Source organism: Neopsephotus bourkii, unplaced genomic scaffold, assembly GCF_033783945.1.
Source record: "Neopsephotus bourkii isolate Nb327-2 ecotype Australia unplaced genomic scaffold, CSIRO-AGI_Nbou_v1 NB_390, whole genome shotgun sequence".
Taxonomy (NCBI): Eukaryota; Metazoa; Chordata; class Aves; order Psittaciformes; family Psittacidae; genus Neopsephotus; species Neopsephotus bourkii.
In genome coordinates, this window is record NW_026900894.1 from 82,656 (window position 1) to 104,097 (window position 21,442).

Sequence of the window (21,442 nt, forward strand, 5' to 3'; positions counted from 1 at the left end):
GGGGTCCTGGCAGTGTATTAAAGGCTGGCAGAGGGGCGAGAAGTACCAGCAGATCTTAAAAGTACAAAGTTTATGTTTTCCTTCCTGCCCCTCACCAAATTAAAAACAAACAATAAAATTTAAAAAAAGAGGAAAAAAGAAGAAAAAAAAAGGGGGGGGGGAGGGAGAGGGTGAGCGAAGCGAAAGCCCTGAGGAGTTTGTTTGCTGCGCTGATGGAGTTGGGGAGCCTGTTCTGCAGCACAGAGCGCGTCTTGCAGACTTCGTGGAGTGGTTTCTTGTCCTTCCTGTTCCTGGGCGGTGGATGCACCAAGGGCTGAGCAACAGCGAAGGCGGAAGGGAAAGAAAAAAAAAAAAAAAGGAAGGAAAAAAAAGGAGTGGGGTAGGGAAAAAAAAAAAAAAAAAAAAGAACGGCCAATCCAAGAAATACTGCGGCGTGGAAGCCAAGGAGATGGAAATTTAAAAATCTGTTTTATGAGAGGGCGTGGAAAAGAAGCAGAACCTCGGAGTAGAAAATCAAGCCTGCAAACTCCTCTCTCTGATGGTGCTGGTCTTGGCTCGCCTCTCCTGCTAGGGGTACGAACGGAGCGATACGGCGGCGTGCGGAAATCTCCTCCTTCAGTCTCCCGGAACCTTTCTGTGATAAAGCAGGGTCCAGTCCAGGAACATGAACTTCTGCGGAAGGACAAAACAGTTTGAAAGAGCAGGGAGGGGGTGAGAGAAAGAATCCACCCCTCAGATGACTACATAAGGAGATCGCGGGGGGGGGGGGGGGGGAGAGCTGTGGAGGGGAAGAAACCCAGTTCTTCTTCTCGGTCTTGCCCAACAGCTGCTCCCCTTTTCCCTCTGAAGCAACAGCAAGAGCAGCGAGGAAAAATACACCACGCCAGCAGGCAAATAAATAAACTTGAATGCGGCGGCAGGCAGGGAGGGATCATAAGGAGCTACGAGGATTGGAGGGACAAAAGTCAGTCTTGGGAGAAAAAAAAAAAAAAGAGAAAAAAAATTGCTTTATGGGAGGGGGCAAACCCCCCTTTAAGCAGTCACGCCCCCTTTTGCAATGACCGGTCCCTTCACTGCGTGTAAATCCGACATCAGCAACCTGGAACCGCTCGGAGACTGGCGCGCTGCGCTGCAGAGGTGCACGCGTGTGCGCAGCCGAGGCAGCCGCAGCGGGCGGAACGCGGTGCGCGGAGGTACGCACGCATACATACATGCACGCGCGTGTATCCGAGGCGGGAGCTGGCGACGGTGTGCTGGAGGGAAGGAGGCGAGGAGGAGGTGGAGGTGCGGGCTGCCGGCCCGGAGCACGAGCGCTGCTGCTCGATCATGTGGGGTTTTTGCATGCAGTTTACTTGTGGAAGGGGGGGTCAGCCCGCGCAGCCACTCAGCGCACAGCCTGCTGTTTGCTTACAGATTGGGATTTTTTTCTTTTTTTTTTTTTTTTAATACATCGACGCCATTGGCTCGAAACACGAGAAAGGAGGCGTTGTCCCAGGCTTCTCCTCCCCCTCCATGCCAAAAAAAACACCCAACTCCACCTTCTAGAAACCTGACTAATTGAATTACTGAGACGTCGGAGTGGTTCCTCTGCAGCCCTTGCTGCTGAAGGTAACCGTTTTAGCGCCGGACGCCGCAATGGGGTTTTAAGCGGGCTGTGTGCGGATGAGTTTCCTTCTGCTATGCAGAACGCTGCGGCGAGAAACGCAGCCGTAAAACAAAACTCCTTCCCCACTGACCCCCCCGCAGGGCGGCACCAGCGGCCGGTCACCCCTCTTGCGGGAGCCGGAGACACCGCACCAGAGCAGGAGCGGGAGGCGGCCCCGGCCGCGGACAACAGCACAGCGCAGCGCGAGCAGGTGAGCGGCTCCCGCCGCAGCAGGCTCCGCCCCGCCGCGTTGCCGGGGTGACGGCGGCCGGGGCCTGGGGACTGCACCGCCCGCTCCTCCCGCCTCGCCGCCATCGGAAGCGCCCCAACTCCCCCTAGCGGTCGAGGCTGGCGGCACACGGGGCTCTTCCGCGCTCCCGTGTGCTTTTCCGCGCTCCCGTGTGCTTTTCCCCTCCCCCGTGCTGTCCTCCGAGCTCCGCTCCTCTGCGTCCCGCTGCGTCTCTCTCCTCTCCTCGAATCAATCCCTTGGTTTATTTTTTTTTAATCTATATATGTATTATCGAAGGATCTGTACGATTTGCAAATCTTAATTATCAAAGGCCTAAAAACTTGGCTAAATTTCGTCTCCCTGTGGTCTCCTTTAGGCTTGTTTTTAACGTGTTGATGTCTATGGGTTAGCCTCACTAGGATTCAAAGTACATCAGCTGAATACTTCAGGTATTACAGGCACCATAAAACCGAACTTTTTTTCGTTCCTTTTCATTTAAAAAACCCCAAACAAAACAGTGGTTTTTGTTTTTCTTTTTTTTTTTTTTTTTTTCCTATCTTTGAACTGAGTTCTTTAAATAGGAATGGGCACATCTAATGTCTCCTTAGTCTTTTTCTCCCGGCACCAACAGACATGTGGAAGTCACTACCATTACAGAAGGCAGAATAATTAACTTTTTTTTTTTTTTTTTTTTTTACCTCAGAAGAATCTCCTCAGGCACATTTGTAAAAAAAACTTAATAATTTTTTTTTTTTTTTCCCTTTGTTCGTGCCTTGTGAGAATTATCACAGGAAAAGAATGAGGGGTTGTTTTGTACAACTTAAAGCACCTTTTAATAGTGAAGTCAGAGCTTAATCTAGTATATAAGTATATATATATATATACTTGCAGAGATGTAGTACTTGTGGGGGGGTTTTTTTGTTTGTTTGTTTTTGGTTTTTTTGTTGGTTCTTTGGGTGTGGGTTTTTTTTTTTTGGCTTTGGTTGGTCTTTTGGGGGGGGAGGGGAACTCGTTGTTTGTGGTGGTCTGGGGTTTGTTTAACACAAAGCTGTGCAAAACGACTCAAACTATTAATAACAAAAAAAAAAACCCAAACCACTCCAGAAAGAACTAACTATAGCAGGAAGATATCTTTTCCTTCTCCTGCTTTACGTAGCAAGCATGCTGTAGGTGGCTGCATCTTATTAGTTTATAAACAATACAAAGACATAAATCCTTTGGACTCAAAATATGAAGTAAATTGATTCTGCAAGTAAAAAAAAAAAAGCAATACATTAATGAACAGAGGGTGAGCTTTTTGTTACATCAGACTGAATTTGTGTGAACCTGTCAAATACCCAACACCCAGAAGCATGTCAGCATCTATTCCACTCTCCATTTCCATGATTACATGATTAAACAATTATTGATGTCATAGTTGTAAACTGCTTCTGTATACCTATGGCCTCTGGCATTAGCCTTAATTTGGCAGAAAGGTAAAGACCATTAACAAGTGATTCAACATCAGTTAAACCATTTTGAGAAAGTCTTCAGGAAAAAAATAGTATGTAGGGCACAGTAAGTGAAACTGCCTCTGATAAGCTTCTGTGGCTGCTGTATCTCGAGCTCCACTGTGTAAAGGAGTCTTTAACGTACGGTGTACACCTACTTTCTCGGTAGTTGCAAGGAATTTCAGTGTATCAATTAATCATGTACCTCAAAATAATGAAACTGAGCTCAGCTTAAGACTTGTCTCAGGGATAAGTGATAAATCTGTACCTTTTATTTCTCTGCTGATTTCCCTTAAAAATACACGCTGTATTTCTACCACTCTTCAGCAATACTTAATATCTTGTGCGGATACAAATGACTTCTGCCATTACCAATGTAGGTAGTATTGTTACAATAATTTAAGCGATTTCCTTTGCCATTCAAAGGTACTTCAGCACCCATGAAACACAGAAAAGATACATCCACATTTTTTTCCTATAGTTTTTGTGTATGATTTTTCTCTTTTATAAATTTGAGCAGTGCTTCAGAAGTAAAACTAACTACAGGGGCCCAATCCAGCTTTTTCTGACATAAACTCCAATGATTTTCATCAGTTAAACAAGCAAATCCCATGCTTGCCTTTTTTTTTTCTTTTTTCTTTTTTTTTTTTTTCCCACCTGTTGTTAGAACATGGAGAATTAAGGAACGACTTTTCTGGGAAAATGAATATGATTTGCAAATCAGTAAAGAATATAGCTGCATTTCAAAACTTTTTTTGTCTAAGTCTTGTGAAAATGTTTATCTTTAAATCATGTGTGTTAACATTTCAGAGGAATTTGATTAAAGGTATTTGGGCAGAAAAACATATAATCCTCTAGTTGGTATGTGTTTAAATAATCTTTAGTGTTTTGTTTAAAAGGACTGCACAAAAATACAGCTTTTTTTGTTTATCGGTGATATCCCTAGAAATATGTTTTTCAGGAACTTGAAAGCATCGCACTTTCTTATATTTTTAATCACTCTCTGATCCCATAAATATGTTGCTGAAAAATGACTTAGAAGCCATCTCAGCTTCAAGTGCTGAAAATTAATAACTGAACAGAATGGTTAATCATTATAAATTCTCTCATGTTTTACAGTAATTGCTGATACTGTAAGCTGTCAAAGAGTAATACAGAGCAAAACTTAGAGTAATTTCCATATGAGAGGAGTAGGTACCAAAGCTATAAATAATACTGTTAGAGAGAATCACTGAATTCTTTATAGAGAAGTGTATTCACTGTTTGATTGCAAAGATTCTCAAGTAAGGGAAGAGCTGTCTTTCTAAATGATATCTCTAACCCAATGGTATTTTTTCCGTCTTGGATACATTCACCTGTGAGAGACTGTGTGTGTATGTACTTACTTCATACTTGCCTTTCTGGTTTGTTTTTGGGGTGTTTTGGTTTGTTGGGCTTTTTGGTTTTTTTGTTGTTGTTGTTGTTTGTTTGTTTGGTGGGGTTTTTGTTTGTTTGTTTTTTTATAGAAGGAAGAAATAATCTTATGGAAGAGAACAGAATGAAATGGCTGCAGATGAACCTGACCCAGTATTTACTTGTGTGTGTGAGTATTTTTGGCTGGCTAGAACAGAGCAATTAAATGAAGATTCTTAATGTTCCTTTTATTAAATTGTCTGGCTACTCCCTTGCTTCTCTAACCCTCATTTTCGAGTCTAGCAACCAGAAATAACATATATGCTTACTTTACTGTGGTGTGCTGAGTCTCAATAACTTCATGATTTCAGATGTCAAAAGGAGTAACTTTGAGACCCTTGTATTTTTTTAAGAAAAGGGAATGCCATAATGGAAAATACAGTAATGAATTCTAGGCAAGTTAGAGTGAGAGGGAGGTTATCGTCCAGTCACTTTTTCAGGCTTGTTTTGCCCAGAAATCAAACATACTTCTTTTTCTATACATTTCTTAAGAATTTGCTTGCTTTTTTTGCTTGGTGGTTTGGTTTTTTTTTGTTGTTTGTTTTGGTTTTTTTTCTGTTTCTGTTTTTGTTTGGTTTTGGTTTTGTTTTTAATGAAAATTATCTACAGGTATCAGCTTTGCTTCCATTTGAATTTGTCAGATCAATATCTGTGTGTCTGCTAAGCAGTCAGAAGAGCTTCAGCTCACAAATTAAGCAAGACTTCCTCAGTACATAACCATGGATATTAGTCTGGAAAATTCAGAAGTTTAATATGTTAAGGAAAACTTTGAAAAGAAACAAAAAAAAATCCTGGCTGCATATTGACGTTTCATGGGGTTTTTGTTTGTTTGTTTGTTTGTTTGTTTGTTGGGGTGTTCCCCCTTGGCTCCCCCCCCCCCCCCAAAGTTTGCAATAGGATGAGTTACAAGGTAGAAGATTTGAAAAAAAAACATAAATGGAAGTAGGTTGCTTATCTGCCCCTTGAGACAATAGAAAAATCTACTTTAAAGTCCAGTGTAATGGTTCAAAGTTTCATCTATATATATGTAATAACTTAGACATAGTGTGCTGCCATTCAAGTTCATGGGGTTTTGTCTTTACAAATACTTTCACTCATGTTTGATAAATATCTAATTACGAGGAACTAATTTCTTGACACACTTAAGGAGTTTTAAATTTTTGCCTTTGTGAAGTTATTTTTAATGCTATCATTTTGAAAGCCCAAATTAAAATGTTTGTTTCTACCCAGTCAATATCGTATGTACAGTTTCTGGCTTTACAGATAGTAAAACCCACTGCACTGATTTTTTTATTGAGTCAATAAGAATAACTTAAATAGCCCAGCATTAAAGTCAAAGCAAGAGAATCCATGGCCCTAGGGTAAATGTATAGCTTTCCTTCCAGTCATCCAGTTCAGTTCTTCCATACTGTCCAAATTAAAGACATTAATTTAAAGATCTCTTGAAAAGACTTTTGAAAGCTATTGCTCTATCTTAACTTATTACAGAGCCAGTATCTTACCAAACCTCCAATTTTGGGTATTACCACTGTAGAATCAAATACTTTGACCTCATAGGTACAAGAAAGGTTGAGCACTATACTATAAAAATAAAGCATAAGAAAAAAAAAAAAGGAATCAGATACAGTGGAAAGTATAACTAAACCTACTCCAAAGATTGCTGTTAACTCTTGCAAAAAGCTCTGTATTGCAGATAACTATATATCTTTTGCTGATTGTGTTACATGAACAAGCTCTTATTTCAGGATCTGTGCATCTCCTATGATGACATGGCAGGATCGGAACCAGTTAAGTTAAATAATAATCCTGTTTGACCTTGTGATGTTTTAAAAGGATACTTTGTGTTGCTTGCTGCTCAAATGCCCAGACAGAGACCGCATTTTTTCTGAGTCCTCTTGATGAAAGTTAGATTTTCAGGATGTTTTCTCTGCACTGAGTAACTACAGCTGGTGGTCTAGAACATCAGTGTTTACTTAAGAAACCTTCTTCTTTGAAATAGAGAGAAAGAGGTTAAAAAAACAGGAGACAGGCAAACAAACAAAAAACCTCCAAAACTGAATACTGAATTCAAAATAATATATGGCCAGGAACAGGTGTTTGCAGGTATATGTAGTTCTTATTTTTGTAGTAATACATTGATTAGTGGGCAAATAATCTCATTTATGGGCATGCTGTCTTTTCTTTGTTGCTTGTTTAAAACTTGTGTGGGATGGGCAGCTAGCAGGAATTTTTTCTGTCCATATCCAGATAAGTGAAGAAAAACAAGTTAGAAAATCAAGGAAGGGGTAGGCTGTTGTTATCATCTGGAAGCATGATGGAAATCCTGTACTTGATTGCCTTCAAGCCTTATGTAGTAAACATGATTATTAATTTTTGTTCTTAATAACACATTTTAGATGAGTAAAAAGAGATCTCAAGATGCCCTTATCACTTTTCAGAGTTTAATCAACATTCAGGATAATTTCCAATTTAAGTTTGCAAAACTGCAACCATTATTCTTGCTGCCCTTTCTACATATGAATCATAAGCTGTAAAATCATAAACAGTTCTTATATGTTGCAAAACCCTGTGCTTGCTTGTGCATATCTTCCACTGCATAACAAGGTCTTAGACTTTGATAGCATTCCCTCCTCACACAGCACCGCCCACCAACTCACATTACTCATATTAGTGAAAATTAATCAGCAGAAAAAAACAAACAAACAAACAAAAAAAAACCAAAACCCAACACCAAAAAAAAAAAAAACAAACAAAAAAAAGCCCAAAACCAAAACCCAACCAAAAAAAAACCAAGACCTGCAAAGTAGGTTATTACAGATCATGCTACAACTCTGCTTTGTCAGCACTGGAGGCAGTTGCTCTGATTCGTAGCACAAGTAAAAGGTAGAGTTCTGTAGTCTAATGACAGCTCTAAGAAGTTTGTATGCAAAGCTAGCTAACTTATGTGAGATAGTCCTTCCATTTAGGAAACTTCAGGGTACCTTTGTTGATGTAAACTTTGTGTTCATTACATGCTGGAGAGCCATTTGCAGAGGAGCTGCTTTCTTAGCAGAAACAACAGACCTGACAGTGAGTTTCTTACATGCCATGAAAGGCACATGGTCTATGCAGGTGATGGACTTCAAGATGGCTGTCAGTATGGCATAAATGTTACCTCAAGTGAATACTGGCGTGTGTAGGTTCTCACCAGTGATGTTTACTTGTTAGAGCAACTTTTGGTACAGCACTGGTATTACAGCAATGGAACAAGGTTCTTTACGTTGTGGATAAAATCTTATCTGGTTAAAAGAACAAACAGAAACAAGAATGATTCATATTATTACAATTAGCAAGGAAATACTAGAGACGTTCATTGTGCAGCTATGCACCTGGGAAGATCTTACTTGGATGAGAGAGATCTCAGAGGTTTCATTGTTAAAATGCTGTAGACATATTTACTGTAGGCAATATGGAAGACACAATGTTTTTAGCTGTGCTCTTTGTACTACAACAGAGTTTTTAATGAAAAAAAGCAGTTCTTAGAATCACGTGACTAAGGAAATCGATCTGTTCACTTAAAAAATGCGTTTCTACACAATTTGCAGAACAGAGTTTGAAAGTAAACCCTAAGTGTTTTTGAACTTGAGTACCTGGCATTTGCAGACTTATGTTTCTGTCATTTTCAGCACACAGAAGAAGGAGGAGAGTTATCAAAAACATTTTAGAGAGCAACTAACCAACAACTTTCAAGTCAGGACCATGAGAGAAGGGACTAGGAGAACATATTCTTAATCTTCTTTATCAGGGTCCACTAACATAGTGCTTCTCTGGTAGTTTTCATAAGCAGCCTTTTCCATTGTATACGGTACACCGAGTCTGGCTGACTCTTCAATTCCAAGAGATTAGACTCAGCCAAACAAGAACCCAGCAGAATTAGCTGCCATGTGTGAACTATGCCAACAAAACAGGCATCAGCTTGACAAATGGCAGTCTGATAATTGTCATGGAAAGCCAGAAGCTGAAAAGGAATCAGGTTAAAAAATTTTAAGCCTGCTTAGCAGGACTTTGATTATAGTGTCATTGTCAGTGAAATTGCTGTGGATGTAGCTGAGAGCGAATTTATGAAAACATTGCAAAAGTATGAATGACATAGTCTGCTTTGTGCCAGTTTTGAGTGAATGCTATTCACCTTACCAGCCATGCCATAGCCTTGCAAAGCATTGTATCATTAGAGTAGAAAATGCAAGAATTTTATTTTCTTGGATGATAATGTCAAAAACCTAGATTTTGACATTGTCTCTTTTGGCACTCATTATCCTTCTTGTTTCATTATGGTTTGGGGGAGAGGGGTTGTTTGTTTTTGGTTTTGTTTTTTTAACATGTTCCATCTCAGCTTAACTTTTGTACAGACTGCAGGGCTTAATGAAAATTGTTCATTAAAATGTTACTTTTAGAAATTGAAGTTACAGAAGACCTGTACAGTTAAGAAATTAATTTCATATATTTTTGGCATCATTCGCTTTTTACTGTTCTTCATTTTGGACTTTTGCCATATGCACTCCAAAGACATGCATCTTATATTTGACATTGGAAAGGTATTCTCAGAACTGATTATATAAAACTTACATTTCAAAGTGAAGAAAGCAGAGGAAATAGATAGTAGAATCTAGCTACCAGATGACTGAAGAACAGTTCTGAAATATAACATTGTCTTACAGTTGAGGAGAGGAAATGCCAAAATCAAGAATCAAACAATTACTGATATATCATAAAAGTGTGAAAATATGATAATGAATTCATAAACAGATCTTTTCTTTATAAGAGGTCGTCAATATCTAGTAAAATCCACTGTATATTCTTTGCACTAGAGCATTTAGCATTCCTGCATAAACAAAAAAACCTGCATTTTATACTTCTGAAATCCTTTGTCAACAGGCATATGGTATAAAATGGAATGTAGACAACTGAGTTACTTTAAAGGCTAATGTTGAAATCAACAGATTTGCCAGCACAACAGTAACAAGTTTTTCATTTTGAGTGAAAATTGATATTTTCTGCTGTGCAAATATTGCTGTGTCTTCTCTGAGCAAGGCAGTGGAGAGGAAAAAGGATAAGGGAAAAAATCCCAGACAAATTGAACAGAATATGACACTTGACGTATGGGGTCAACAATCACATTGGATTTTTTTTATTACCAGGTGACTTAGGATTTAACCGATTTCACATTCATTTAACATTCATTTAATATGTATTAGAGTATCAGAACTTTATCAAGTTTATTGCCATAGATCCCTGAGGTAAATTTCATGTTTGTCTGCATGATTTGAGTTACTGGCTGGGCTTAAACCAAAACACCTAGTAAGCAGCAGAATGGATGTTCTTTGCTCACATTACACTGCTAACATTGCAGCTTCTGTATAGTAGTGTTCACTTAAACTCCCTGCTCCTGGAATGCACCAATTGAGACTGTCATACATTGAGCATATCCATTTTTCAGTATTTCTGGTGCAGTAAAGGATGCCTAGCCTAGAGCTTTATGGGACTAAACAAGATTAGGCCTACAGTGCCTAAATCTCCCACAAGTTACAGTAAAAGAAAATTAGTCTTTCACTATAAAATATAACTGATTGTGCCCAGAATCCATAAAAATTATCAGAAAGCGTGGCTTGCAAATCACTTAGGACAAAAGCTATAGCAACACACATCACACAGTTCTGCCAGTATCATGCAGACCTGCCACAGCAAAGTTTCACTTGCATGGCTTGTACCTGTAAGTCCATGCTCCACTGCATAGTCTTTAGGACTTTTGCAGAAGTCCTAAAGGTATGCTTGTATTTGTAGTGTAAATTTAAAAATGTGATAGATGAGAAATCAAGATTAATAAAAAGTTTATTAAATTTTCATTAATAATTTAAAAGTTTATGTAAAAAAAATGAAAATACTCAACTGAGTTGAAGTTTTACCTGCAGTCTTCTGGTTGCCAACAAAAATACTGTGTATTGTAGATCAAGAAAATGTAGGACATGGTATTTAGCGTAACTGGCAAAACAGCAAAGGATATCACTATAGCATGATAAATAAGCCTACAATGTAAAGCCTGATATTGATAGGCTAAATATGGAACTCTAAAGCTTTTTTTTTTTTTTTCCAGCAAAGTCCCCTTTTATTCATATATATCTAGAAGAAAGCATAGGTTTTTTTTCTGAAAAATCTTGAAAGGTTATAATCATGGTTTAAAATAAATAATTCTCATTTTTTCCTTTATGGTAATCAATTCCACTTCTCCAAAGAACCTCATAAACACAATGGGCCCAATGCCAAAACAAAAATGAAATGCTTGTGTGATCCCCAAGAACGACATACTTTAACTATGAAGTATTCTCACAAGAAACCTTGTAAACCTCACATGAAAGTGAATGATCTAGTTTGTGGCATTCACGTTTGTTGCTTTGACAGCACTGTTTATCAAAATCACTACAATTTTCAAAGAAAGACTACTTAATTTTGACTATATTGCTTTTCTGTTGGACAGGATCTGTGAATAATAAGTTCACTCAGTTTTTAGGTTATTTTGCAGTTGATCAAGTTTCTTCTGCAGCAAACAGTTAATCCCTTCAAAGTATCATCTATTCGTCAGTTCATTATTTTCTCTAAGCATAGATGGAATATATTTAAGCTATTTGGAAGCATTAAAAGAAAAAAGGTTGGAAAAGAACTGTACTCTGCATGTCAGCCATTTAGAGACCTGAAAAAAAACAGATGCTTTGTTGTATTGTTTTCCCAAGATACTTCTATTGTCCTTTGCCCTTTTCCTCATCTGCTGTTATTTATCTGTTTTTCTTACACTCATTTAAGCAACAGCACATAAAAAGCAAGTCAGGTTACATTTGACAGGTGTAGCTGCACTTGTATTACCTTGATATTCTCTAGATTCTCTTTGCTTTTGTTACTGATTTGTAAGAACAGTCTGTAATTTAGTAGCATAGGTTTTAAAAGAAGTGGCTGCTTAACATCAAAAGACACAGAAGCAGTAAAGAGCTCAGACTTGCACAGCGTTTCCACATACACAATATACTATTGTTTGGACTGCATATGCATAACAACTGGTTGAAAGTATTCAGCCTGGCTTGCCAATAACTTCTCAGTTGTGTGTATGGGCCTAGACTTTTTAAAGTTGGAGTTCATTTGGTCTGCTTAGAAAGATAGAGGCAAAATCACTCCTGAATGTCAGTGAGATCTGGATTTCACTCAAAGTAAGTAACCTAACAGCATCAGACTATCTGCAGTATGCAATTCAGTGGTGTTCAATTTCAGAATACTGTGCCAGATCTCCTAACATAGTTGTGTTTTATTTGCAGCTAACAGGAAAAAAAGTTATATATTTTCATGGATCTCAGAAGCTTGCAAATTTCTCTCCAAAGTATGAAAGAAAATTCTTTGATTTGTTGCATTCTGCAGGTATGAAGATAGATCTTGCTTAGTCAAGGAGTATGCAGGAGAATATATGGAAAATATAGTTGGTTGTAAGCAAAGGAAAATATATGAGGCTGAACGTGAGTTAGAATGAAACAATGCATTGCATTCAGTCCTATATTAGCATTTTTACTTGACATATGCAAACAGATGATTCAAGCAGGCATAGAAGTCATAACAACCTAGCAGTGATGAACTAGCCCATGGTTATTCAAGCAGTGATATGAGGCAAAGTTGCCTACCATAGCAAGGTGTTGAATTCACGGTCTCAGTCCTAGAAGATGCTTTCCTGTGTTGAATTCTTGTATTTCTAAGAATCACCACTTGACAATCCACCCCGAAGCATGACTGGCCCTGCAGGAACAACAGCTATAAAATGCTATATTTAAAGTGGTGTCGTTTGGTGGGGTTTTTTTTTTTCTATTTTTTTCCTGGTAAGTCTGAGGTGTTTGAGTTTGGTGCTTTTCTAGGAACATCTGTTTCAAGTCTGTTGCTGTGACTTTTCTGTAGGTCTTTGAAGTTAGAGATAGCTGTGGCTTAAAAATCACTACTCACTCAACAGGCTGTTACCCACAAATACAACATTGTGATATTGTAGTTCTGAAACCTACAGTTCCTTTTTGTGTGTTTTCCTCAGCTGTTCTTTAATAGTCAACAGGAAGATTTGCCTAACACTATCATGATTTCTGTAGGAGTCTCCCAATTAAGAAACCAAAACTGTGGGATACTATTATACTGGCAGTGGTGCCCAAAATACTTTTCTGTCAGGGACAGCACTAGGACCAAGATCCTCAGCTCAGGAAGTTTGCTGCAGAGAAATCACCGCAAAAGTCATGCCTTTGAGTTTTCATTCCATTTTCACAGGTTCTCTGTGGGCCAATTTAATAGGATGCTGCAAGCAAAAGAGAGGAATTATTCCCCAGGCAAGCATAAGGGGAGAAATAAAATGTAATAGCAGTGCAAACTCTAATTTGGACTGAAAGTTTGGAGTGACACAAATTAAAACACTGAAGTGTGGAAGACTTTTACTGCTGACTTTAGTGAGAATTTTGCCCAGCTTAATGTAGCACAATCCAGGCCAGGATTTAAGAACACCCTGCATGCTGATACCAGGCAGCACCAAGCTGTATTTAATCAGATAGGGAGTGGAAAGTCAGAGCATGCTGTCTGTTCTGAGTAGCTTTAAGAAATAGTACCTTTTAAAGTCTTTACAATCTTTTTTAGACAAAGAAAAAAACACTTCACCCCAATACTTATTAATATCATCAGGTGGTTTTGTTAAATAAACTGTACTATCTTGTTGCTATCTTTTTACCTTTCAGCTTATTGGACCAGCACTCCATCACCTACTCTCTTCAGATGTTTTTCTTTATCATTGCAGATACTTACTTAATGCCACCTCACTGCTAAGAAATTAAAAGATCAACATTGTTCTATCCAGAATGTAATACATTTATCATAGTTAGAAGAGTACTCAAACCTTAGATTTTCCAGGAGTCCAGATCTGATATTTGCTTGTTGCATGACCTTTGACAAATAATTTAATCTCACTGATCCACAGCTTACGTATCTGCGAAGCAGTTAGTAGTAATTACCTACTTTTTTCAAATGTTGAGGAGTTTAATTTATTAGTGTTTGTTAAGCACTTAAAATCCCTTGGATGAAAAGCATTCAATTAAAAAAAAATTAATTACTTTTAGACTCAGAATTGTAAATGCTAGAAAGGACTGTTGTAATAATGCATCCAATCTTAAATATTAGTTATCCGTATAAATTCACTCCATTTGGCTATGTGATTGCTGAAGAGTCTCTCACCTCAAATCATGTCTAGTCTTGGATTTAAAAATTTCGAGGAATCGACAGTCTGATACCCTTGGACAGCTGTAACCTGGTGATACCATAAAACTAGTTGTTCCACAACTGGATCAAATTTGCAGAGCCTTTATCCCTTTTGCGTTCATCTAGCCTTTGTCTGCTGTGTAGAAGTGCTCTGATTTTGTATCTCTTCTAACTGATTCTTATGTTTCCTTCTGAAAAATCTCTTTGATAAACTGGACCAATTGAGTGGTTCTAGGAGATCAGTAGTAACCAGCTTTTCAGTTTTCCATTCATTGTTGCAGTTCTTCATGGAACAATTCCATAATTTTCAGCATATTTTGGTGTGGATACTGGAACTGAATGCAAATGGACTCAGCAAGCCAAATAAAAGGTAAGAGATTCTCATGCTTCTCACAGATAAGTATTTCTCTACCTACATAGAATCATAGAATAGTTAGGATTGGAAAGGACCTTAAGATTATCTAGTTCCAGCCCCCCCTGCTATGGTAAGGGAGACCTTACACTAAACCATGTCACCCAAGGTTCTGTCCAACCTGGCCTTGAGCACTGCCAGGGATGGAGCATTCACAACCTCCCTGGGCAACCCATTCCAGTACCTCACCACCCTCACAGTAAAGAACTTCTTTCTTATATCTAATCTGAACTTCTCCTGTTTAAGTTTTAACCCATTACCCCTTGTCCTGTCACTACAGTCCCTAATATCCTCCCCCCAGTCCAACCCTGCCCAAACACCACCAGGGATCTCTGCCTATGCATTACCTCTAAGAGTAAAGTTGAATCAGACATATGAAGAGACTCATGAGCACTTAATTATTCACCCTAAAGAGAAAAGCAGCTCTAAAGGAAGCCTTTTATCCTATTGGTCTGCAAAACTGACCAATTTTTTCTCTATTTCATTACTTGTCCATTAAATAGGAGTAGCATAAATGAAAGATTTGCTACATTTTAATCCACTCAAGCATCATACGGAAGAATATCAGATTCTTTATTCACTGAACTAGCATGTGTTCCCCTCTAGCAGGAATACATTCAAAATTTTGGAAAGACTAAATGTATGAGTCAGTAGCCTTTCTGTGCACCTTGTTTTTGTAGTTTTACATATTTTAGCACTTCTGTGTTCCTCAGGCAATAACTGCATCCTACAAGAATTTCTTTCATACATTTTCTTTTTTTATTTTTTTCCTCCTCCCCTATCATGAATTCTGCTTTCTTTCAAATTGACTAGCACAGTCTTTAAGAACGCTATCTCCTTGCTTTATTCCTCTGGGACCTCCATCTTTATACTAATCTGAACAATGAGTAAACTGCATTTTACTCAGTGTTTTTTCATTCTGCATTAGTTAGATCACCGCAGCCTGATTTTGCCACTTGAAAATATGTATATTTCCCATTTAGTAACATAAATCATATTCTCAACTTTCTTTGTCTTTAAAAGTAGGAAATAGTAAAGACATCAGTAACAAGAAAACCAAAGACTTGTAAATTACACGCTATTTAAAACAGAGATAGACAAACTCCTTTTGTGTGGTCCTAGTGGTTTTGCTGGTGGAGTTTCAAATGCCAAGGAAAATCTTTGCAGGAAAATACAACAGGAAAATCTTCACTTTCTCTTCAGAAGCTATTCCATAATGTTGCAAATCTAACCATGAAGATTTTTATTCTGACATTCAAACTGCATTTCCTCATAATTTAATCTTATTGCTATCCTTGCTAGCTGTATCCATACATGATTGCTTCCTTCATGAGATTTACAATTTTGGAATGCATGTGTTTCAATTTAATTAGAAGATGTTTCAAATCAAAATGATAAAAATTAGTTTTGCCTCTGTCATATTGAACTAAGTGGATATTTTAACATTATAAACATATTCATGTTTAAAATGTTACATTTTAAACATTTTAAGCATTTTCATGTTTTAAGACAAAATTCACTTATTTTAAGATACTTTGACATTACATGGGATTTTGATTCAGTGGAGTGATACAGCATTATACTGAAATGGCAACACAAGGATAATAAAGCAATTGCAATATATGGTCAAGTAGCAATAAAAATATTATTTTTGTTACCAGTCTTTATATGCTGCTGCTGGGTATCCCCAGTCACTGAAAAGGAGCAAATGGACTGAAGGCAACTCAAACTTCCTGTCTCTTCAGAGGTCATTTTGTTGGCAGCTCAGTTTTCATATAAGTTAGGCTGAGCCACTTGTACATTTCCCATATGATGATCTGGCTGGCTTAGGAAGACATTCACACTTTTTTTATTAACTCTTGGAAGGCCATTTACAATAATATTTGATCCATTTATCTAAACCAGAGGACAACCTAATACCCCCTTTGTGCTGGGGTAAGCTCTACTTTCTTCACAACAGCTGTGGTCACTCCTTGTGTTCTTCCCTAAACTTCATGAGCATGTCTTTGCATCTCCTCTGAGCCTTCTTCCATTGTGGGGGTGCGTTGATCACTTATAGTTGATGTGACCTGACCCTTAGTTATTTTGCAGTTATTTCCACAGAGAGAGGAAAGCAATTATGTTAAGATACATGCACTTTAGCTAATGCACTAGTGAGGTCATCAGGAGTGAAAGCAGCAGGGATGGTACAGACTATTGTTTCACACCATTCTGAATAAGCAACATAATAAAAACCCAACTGAGATCTATACATTAAACTAGGTACTTCTAGCACTGAAGTCGGGATGTGTTAGCTAACCAGTATTTTTTTAAACTTATCCTTTCCTGACACTTTTTTTTTTTTCCCCTAAGTGTCCCTGACGACACTCTCATGACAGCACACTGGACATGACAAACCTTTTTTTCTGACCTGGTGCATCTGTTCTCACATTCTTAATGTAATAGGAACATCACCAGGGCCACTAAGTAGCGCCAGTCAGACTTGAGAAGTGTTTTAATAAAAAAATCTGTTGAAATACATTCCATAAATGGATTATGGCCCTTTTTCTTACATTACCTGAAAGAGCAGAGTTGAACAAACCAGACAGATATGCTTCAAACCCCAGCTAAGGTTTATTTTAACCCCTTTCAGGCAAAGATCTCAAAGTAAATAGCAGTCTAAGACCATAGCATTCCTCTGGGAAGTACACTAGACTATGACTTATTCTCATAACTTTACAAATGCATGAATAGGCTATATGAATTATTCTTGCACACTGAGATAATATTGTTACTACATCTGACTTGAGGACTTGAGGAGATCACATACATGTAATGCCTGAGTGAATATTTATATGTTGACATTTGAGTGAATATATACTATAAAACTGTATTCTTGGACACAGAATAAGTCACAAATGAGCATGAAAAAGAATCTTCAAATAAAAAAGGACCTTCCCTTTCCACTGCTGCTTGCCATCCTCCTCCTGTAGTACAGTGTGTAGGTTTCTCATGTTCCCAGCTATACACACCAGATCTAGGAGTAAGATGGTATTTGGTGAGTGTGAAGTGTCATTATTTCATTTATGTCACAAGACTTTCCTTCTTTTTCCATCCCTCAGATGCAGGGATGCAGGAATCTTCTCTTCTGTTTTACAGAAGAGTGTGCCATCACTCCTGCTCCTTCTTACACTTATGCCTACAGGTTGCCATTTCTGAGGATTAATTCCAAGCTGAAATATCCATTCTGAGATGCCCTGCTAGTTTCTTGAGAGGTGAATATTCACTGGAAACTCACAGTGATAATTGGGCTCCAAACCCAATGAAAAATAATTTATCTGAAATGATAGAGCCAGGACAATAATTTAAAGCTTTTTCCAAATCAACAAGTTATTCATGGAAGCTAATTGTTTAGCACATTGTAATTTAATATCTGAGGCAAAGACGAACAAATGTTCAGTCTGCATAACTAACATTTCGTATACAATTATATATATTTCATTAATACTCAGGTGCATTTGTGAAGTAGGCAAACTGGCATAAGTAAATGTAAGGTCTGGTTTATAAACCATACTAGCAGAGAGAGATACAAGTAGGCAGAAATCTTTCAGCAGAAGTGGACATTGATGGTAATGCCCTCAGATGCTTTCCTGCTGTCCACAACTGACTTTCTTTCCCAAGTTTATGGATCCAGAATTCTCCAGCCAATAACATAAATTTGTAAAATACAACATGATCATCTGAGGTCTGATGGATATGCACTGTAGTCTCCTCAAAAAATACCTATGGAAAGAGAAATATAGGTATTACTAGGTTTCTGATTCAAGGCCTTCACCTGAAAATTAATAACAGCAATTGGTAAATACTATAATTGATTTTTTTAAATTTTATAAGATGCTGTTATTTCTAACGGCAGCCTAAGAGTTGTTTATGTGTTTTGCTAATTCTAGACATTTTTGGTCAAGCCATGTGCTCTTGGGGAATCTCCTACCAGAAATACGAATTCTGCATTCTGAGTGACAGCTCTAGATTAACAGGTCAGCCTTGTAAAACGGTCATTGGCAGCTCCTTTGACAGACTTTGCTTTGAGTTTTAAAAGCTTCTGTGTACATCTGGCAGAAGGACTGCATGCTACATAAGATAAAACTTTCTAATAAATTTTGAGGAAACTAAAGAATGAAGTGGAACAGTCGAGTAAGTGGAATGAAGTGGAATAAGCCCAGTCTTCATGACATGTTGCCATTCCATGTTCCCAAATGGCTGCAAAATGAAACAAAGAGAGATCATCATAGAGCAATATGAGCAGCCAGAGAAAAGGAATAAAAGCAAAATATTCTGACACTGTAAGGGAAATCAGATCAAAATATCATCACTGGCTGGTAAGATATTGGCAGATTATTGTGTATGACTGACAGCTTTGAGAACAGGCAAGTCAGTTCACTTCTTTTTTTTTCCTCTAGGTCTGTTGCTGTTAGGTTAGCTGCTGTGGCGGCTAGGTAATGGAGATTACTTCATGCCCAAGTGGGAATAAATAGGCTACTGTGTTCAAGCCTGTTAGGAAGAAGAATATTTTGGTTATCTTCAGATTATGGCAGGGTATTTTTTGCAGACAGTTCAAAGCAGTCATTAGGTTGTAGTGAATAGAGTGGTAGAGTAAATAAGAAAATAGCAGGCAGTTTTGGTAATGTTAAAAATAATGTTAGTTCGTTAGTTTTTAAGTATCTCATATTTGAGGAATTCTCTTCCACCTCTGGCTGACCCATGGCAATTTCTGATGCCTTGAAGCTATAACAAAAACCAGCTACTTTTCTTGGGGATAGCTGTGGGTTCTGAGACCAAGAACCTTTAGTATTCTTCAGCAGGCAGCATCTTCGTGAAGTCCCGACTTCACAAATATCATTACAACCTTCTGCCCAGAGCAGTCCAAAATGAGTTCCTATACTTCTGTTTCAGGAAAGGTTAGACAGATGTGACACTGTCAGAATAAAGCACTAATGTGTGTGTTTGTTCCTGCTGCAGTGTCACACAAAGTCAGGAACTGGCTCTAGACAGAGAAAAATGGAAAAGCCTGAGAACTGAGGCTCGGCTAAAAGTGTGATAAAAACCAATATAGCCATAAACTTGCAGCTGTAAGTTTAACTGTGATGGCAGAATGTCTATAATTAGGAACTGGACAGGCAAGCAGACGGTATAGAAATAGCAAAAGAGCTAGCAATCTTTTGGTGAAGTTTTCTGACTATGGTGAATGATTCTGAAACTGAAAGAAAATTATATTAATCAAGACAGTGCAATTATTTTTATAGTGTGTGCTTTGTATGTGAGGGACCAAAACTAGGGCAGTAAAGACACCCCCCCTCCCCCCATCAGATATGGCAGTTTTATTATGTAAAAACAAACAAACAGATGGACAGCTAGCAAGTCTAGTAAAGGTACTTTCCAAAGCAGATGGTATCGCCAAGTCAATACAGTGTCTTTTTGGCTTTTAGATTAAACTGCTTGATGATCAATAAGTGCACTTGCTGTTCAAGGTAAAGACTGGCATGAACCCTGCAGAAATGCTCAGCAACAGGTCATGAGCAATTCTAAGAAGTATGTAAAGTAAACTGTAACTAAAGAAAGAAGCCTTGGGATTTAGCTGAGATTTCCCCCATTAAGAGATGTGGCAGTATACACTTTGCTTATGCCGGCTGCACAAGTGAGGAACTCAGTCCAGCACTTCAGGCACTGCTATATTAAATATTGATGGGAATTCACTGTATAGTAGATTTTCCCTTCCAAGGAACTGATAAATAGTTAATGAGGAGTTAGGCAGCTGAGTCCATCCTGGATGGGTAATTCTTTCAGTAACAACAGTTTGTTTGCCCCTTGAGGGTTCATTTTTTTCTCTCTCGTAAAACAAAATATAATTTAACTTAGGTTTATTATTTTGTAACCTAAAAAAATACGTATATGTATTGATTGCTGGGTTCTAAATTATCTGAACACCTTTGGAAATCCTTTCCTGCTCATAAATAAACAATGGACAAGTAGCTAGTCGGCATCTGTCTGATGAATTGCAGTGTTGAAGCATCATGGTCAACGTGATTTAGTCAATAGTAGACAGCAGCAGAAAAGATACCAGCCTACCAGGCACAAAATGAGTCTCTCCATTACTTTTAGCTATTTCTTTCTAGCCACAGTGAATAAATATGCTAAAGTTATGCTAATACTAGGGCAAGAGTCTTGATAGTCTTGATACACTGAGGCAGCTGTTTGCTCACTGTGCTTAGCAGTTGTCAGCTGTTTCTTTGTTCAAAAAAAAAAAAAAACAAACCCAAACAAACAAAACAAAAGAAAAAGAAAAAGACAACCAAAAAACCCCCCAAAACTCCCTACTTTCTTTCCTGGGGATTTTGTACTTAAAGAAGTTGGTGGCTGGAGCTGGGACCCCTTTATGTATCTCAGAGGGATGGAGAGTAGGAAGTGTTTCCTCCACAGCACACTACCAACATTTTTCAGTCATGCAGTGAAAAAAGAAAGCAGTGCTATGAATCCTCAGGAACATCCACATGTGGGAAAGTATATGTAATTTATTTTCAGAAACTGACCCTAGGTGAGTTTTGTCTTGTAGCTTGCATTAGAATAGAGAAGGCGAATGCTCACAAGCAATAGTCAGTAGCTCAAATCAAATCCAAGTAAGTCTTCAGTTGCATGAGCTGTTTTGTAGAGTACGCAGAGGTCCTGCTCTATGTAGGAAAGAGAAAAGGAAGTGCATAGCAGTTGTTGGAAGGTTGTGCAGGCTTTCCAGGTCAACTGCTAAGAGCATGTCCAACTTTCTGTAGTGCCTATATCTGTTCAGTTGCTGTTCCTGTCCAGTTCAGCAGATAAATGTAGGTCATTGGGATGGTGATCTTATGTTCCTAAAATCCAGTAGGTGTTTCACAGGTGTTTTAAAAGAAAACATA

The 21,442-nt window shown here is 38.2% G+C and overlaps 2 long non-coding RNA genes across 4 annotated transcripts in view; one reads left to right on the forward strand and one right to left on the reverse strand.

The window, feature by feature from the left end:
• Window positions 1–449: 449 nt before the first annotated feature.
• LOC133210128 (uncharacterized) lies at window positions 450–1,563 on the reverse strand. Its single transcript, XR_009724868.1, has 2 exons — window positions 1,208–1,563; window positions 450–669 (listed from the first exon to the last, which is right to left on the reverse strand). It is a non-coding gene; the product is annotated as an uncharacterized LOC133210128 (long non-coding RNA).
• A 175-nt stretch (window positions 1,564–1,738) lies between these two features.
• LOC133210129 (uncharacterized) overlaps window positions 1,739–21,442 on the forward strand; it is a 39,814-nt gene continuing 20,110 nt past the window's right edge. Inside the window, exons 1-3 of one of the 3 annotated variants that reach the window (XR_009724871.1) lie at window positions 1,739–1,856; window positions 4,870–4,944; window positions 7,064–7,539. This is a non-coding gene — a long non-coding RNA (uncharacterized LOC133210129). Of the gene's footprint in view, window positions 1,857–4,120; window positions 4,648–4,869; window positions 4,945–7,063; window positions 7,540–21,442 lie in introns of those variants that run through there. The other 2 variants (XR_009724870.1, XR_009724869.1) reach the window with 2 other exon arrangements.